Genomic DNA, 4639 nt, shown 5'->3' on the forward strand with positions numbered 1-4639 from the left:
GCCCAGAGCCTGGGGGGAGATGCCCGTCAAGAACTTCAAGTCCTGCAGACTTCTCCCTGTTGCAAGGTAGCGCAACGTAGCAACTAGCCGCTGCTCAGCAGTGATGGCTTCCCGCATAACGGTGTCCTGCCTGGTGATATATGGCGACACTGAAGCCAAAAGCTGCTGAAATACGGGGTCAGACATCCTAAGAAAATTCCTGAAATCATCAGGGTTATTTTCTCGGATCTCCCGCAGCAGAGGCATATGAGAGAACTGGTCCCTGCGTAGCAACCAGTTCTTGGTCCACAACCTCCTCCTCGCCCTGTTCATGGACCGTTGCCGGGATGCAGCACATATCCTAACAACAAGCACAGCACAATCTCGGCGACGAGTTCGTACCCGCAACATGGCTAGAAAACGGTCGTCAAATCAGATCAGACTAAAAATTACGACCTGAAGTACAGAATGGCCTCTGAAGAACGACCGGCAAAACAGCACCGTGCACACAAGAACGCAATGCCAAAACAAATACGTCCTAAATACAAGCACTGTATCACAGATCAGACGACAAATACACAAAATGTACAACAGAAAACGTCATTTAAAGCACAAACACTGAAAAGCGCGAATCGTCTCTCACCAAACTTTTCCTTACACGCAGCAACACGATATCAGCAAAAGAGGCCGTCTTCCGCATGGAAACGACCCTTTATAGGGACGTCGTACGTGCTTTACGTAACTGCGCTTTGCTAGAGCTTTTTGAAAAAGCGACGGTGTGTATGCTACGTCGTTTTTCAAATTGAAGTTTCAAAAACGTCGTTTTTTTTTCATCACAGAAAACGTCGTTTTTTTAGATCGCATAAAGTGATGGTGTGTACGCGGCATATGTTGTGGGGCTGTTTTTCAGCATATGGCACTGGCAAACTTCATATCATTGAAGGAAGGATGAATGAAAAATGTACCAAAAAATCTTATTAAAAATCTGCTGCCATCTACCAAGATGATGAAGATGAAACAAGGCTGAACTTTTTAGTGAGACAATAATCCCAAGCCAAGGAAACTCAATTGGTTTCAAAGAAATAAAATAAAGCTACTAGAGTTGCCCATCCAATCACCTGACTTGAATCCAATAGAAAATCTATGGAAAGAACTAAAGATCAGAGTTCCTATAAGAGGCCTACGGAAACCTTCAAGATTTGACTGTGTGGAAAAATGGGCCAAAAATCACACCTAAACAATGCAAACGTCTACGGTTTGTTTTCCATCGGTGAAAATAAATAGAACATGTTTTAAAATTTTCCTATGGATAAAAAAAACAATAGAAAAAAACGATCGTCTGTGTGGAACTCCATCCGAGAAAAATCCATGCATGCTCAGAATCAAGTCGACGCATGCTCAGAAGCATTGAATTTCATTTTTCTCAGCACGTCGTAGTGTTTTATGTCACCGCGTTGGACACAGTTGGATTTTTGACTGATGGTGTGTAGGCAAGACTGATGAAAGTCAGCTTCATCGAATATCCGACGAAAAAATCCATCGGATTAGATTCCATCAGATATCCGATCCGTGTGTACAGGGCATAAGACTTTAACCAATATCTAAAAAGAAGCAGTCTGAAAGCGGTCTCTTTGTTATGACACACCTCCATCCCCAATTATTATGCAATAAAACTTTGCCCATGGAACTTTAAATGAGGTGATCATAATGGTCAAAACCAGTAAATGGAGTAAATTGAGTAGATAAAATCTCAAAATTTATTTACATAGGAATTTGAACATAGGAATTTGAATAATAGCCCATTGAAACAGCATAGTGCCAATTGTAAACAGCCAAACACATAGTAATATGCAATGGTTATAATACAAAACAACACATGTACATCTATATACTTAACGCGTTTCGCAAGCTTAGCTCGCTTCTTCAGGTTTTTTAAGTTCTTTTTGTGAAAAATGTCTGAAAGGTCAATATCAATGAGATAGGACATACAGTATTGGTTGTGGTCAGACAAAAGACAGGGGGCCAAATAAGACATTCCATACTTACATCAGAAGATTGGATCCGAGGGCTAATCCCCATATGGCGGCAGCGAAAGGCATTCCAACCGGGAGCTGAAGGAGCGTGACTCCGCACAACACACAGAGACCAGGTAAAGGGCGAACATGGCGGAAAAAAGAGTGGAAAGAGAATGTCTATTGAGGTTCCCCTATTGGCCATACACAGCGTAATAACTGTAAAAAAAATATGTATACGTTTACAGAGTCTGTAAGGAGCTGCAAAAAAGTTAGCTAGAAGTCAAGTTGTACAAAAGTATCCATGTAGTGTACTAAGTCAGCGGTAATATGGACAGGGATGCACAGGGGAAGGAGGGAATAATGTAGAAAAAAGTATAAGAGGTGGTGAAAAAGAAAAAGAAAGTGGGTGAATGAAAATAAGAGTCATCATGAAAAATGTAATACCGTATTTATCGGCCTATTGCGCGCCCCGGGGTATAGTGCGCACCGCCGAACTTGAAGGAAAATTCCTGGAAAAAAAAAATACTTACAGTTTGGATGCCCCCTCGTCGGTGTCTTGCCCGTCGTCAATCGCGTCCTGCCTGTCGTCCATCGGCGGCCTCGTCCGGTCCGGCATCCTTCTGCGGCCATCGTGGTGTCCTCCCCGCTTCCCGCGCTGTGTTTGAACCACTGCGCCGACATATACCGAGCGCAGTACACTCGGGTATAGTCGGGCAGGCTCGGCTCCTCTCGCGTAAAGGACGTACAGGACGCACAGGACGTGACCGCGAGAGGAGCCGAGCCTGCCCGACTATACCCGAGTGTACTGCGCTCGGTATATGCCGGCGCAGTGGTTCAAACCACTGATTTTCAGTGCAAAAAAGTGTGCGGTATACGCCGATAAATACAGTACATGGTTGAGTGATGCAGAGAGTATAAGTGCCTGGTTTACACAGCGTGTGTGTGTCAATAAAAAGTGTAGGAGTCTTGCTATCAGTGACCAATATAATGAGTAAAATAGTGCTTTCCAAGGTAATACGACTGCAAGGTAGGGAAACAAATGGAAAAGGAAGATAACATCATGTCAGCCCTCCAACCTAAATCCCAGAGCGGCTGCCGGTGCTCTCATTGAGGAATTTCCAAAATGTTGACAAAAAAGAGTTTTACCGTATAGAACATTTGTTTAGCTCCATTACATGAAAGTAAGGTTAATAGTATAACTTAGATTGCAAAATCTTTAGTTTCACTCTAATTAGTTGATGCAAAAATGAATACACCCTACAACAAAAACTACTACATCTAGTATTTTAGATGACCTCCATGATTTGTAAGGACGGCACCAAGTCTTCTAGACATGAAATGAACAAGTTGGTAACATATTGCAACATCTATCTTTTTCCATTCTTCAAGAACAACCTCTTTTAGAGCCTGGATGCTGGGTGGAGAGTGAGGCCCCATACACACGACCGAGTTTCTCGGCAGAATTCAACCAGAAACTCGATCGGAGCTGGATTCTGCCGAGAAACTCGGTCGTGTGTACACTTTTCAGCGAGGAAGCCGACGAGGAACTCGTCGGGCCGAATAGAGAACATGTTCTCTATTTCCTCATTGTTCAATGAGGAAAGTCGGCCCGCCGAGATCCTCGGCGGCTTCAACACTGAACTCGACGAGGAACTCGATGTGTTTGGCACGTCGAGTTCCTCGGACGTGTGTACGGGGCCTGATGCTCAACTTGTCTCTTCAGAATTCCCCATAGGTTTTCGATTGGGTTCAGATCATGAGACACACTTGGCCACTGAATCACGTTCACCCTGTTCTTCCTCAAAAATGCAACAGTGACCTTAGATGTGCGTTTTGGATTCAGTGGTGGCTGGGTTTTTTTTTGGGGGGGGGGGGGCGCAAACAACCCCCCCCGGGCCGCCGCTTCTGGAAGAATGGTCAAACATTTCCATAGACACACACCTAAACTTTGTGGACAGCCTTCCCAAAAGAGTTGAAGCTGTTATAGCTGCAAAGGGTGGGCCAACGCAATATTGAACCCTATGGACTAAGACTGGGATGGCATTAAAGTTCATGTGCGTATAAAGGCAGGTGTCCCAATACTTTTTAGCAATAGTGTGTGTGTTTTATATATATTTATACTATATTGTATGTGGGCATACAACAATGGGCATGACTTTTCCAATCCGGTCTTGCATTTGAACAATATGCTCCACTACACTTTTGGGTGGGGTTGCCTCTTGTTCCCAGGTCTATTTTGCTATATCTAATAGGCCCCTTGGATATCTTCCACACAGCAATTTGAAAGGGAAAAAGCCAGTGGAGGCTTGGGATACCTCCTGTACAGCAAACATAAGGTAGGGCAAGAGGCAGTCCCAATCCCTACCATTTGGCGATCCCACTCGCTTTAACATTCCTTTCAGCATTTTGTTGAACCTTTCCACTAGAGTCTGTACCATCCAGTGTGGGTGGTACACAGAAGTGCATAAGTAATTAATTTTAAACAATTTACCCAACTCTTTAGTAACTTTTGACACAAAGGGCGTGCCCTGGTCAATTGACAGCTTTCAACGAAATATGAGAGAAAGCTTTTTATCAATACTCTTAGCTGAAGGGTTCCTTAATGGGATTGCCTCTGGGTACCTGGTGGCATAGTCCAAGACAAC

The sequence above is a fragment of the Rana temporaria genome, chromosome 1 (assembly GCF_905171775.1).
Source record: "Rana temporaria chromosome 1, aRanTem1.1, whole genome shotgun sequence".
Classification (NCBI taxonomy): domain Eukaryota; kingdom Metazoa; phylum Chordata; class Amphibia; order Anura; family Ranidae; genus Rana; species Rana temporaria.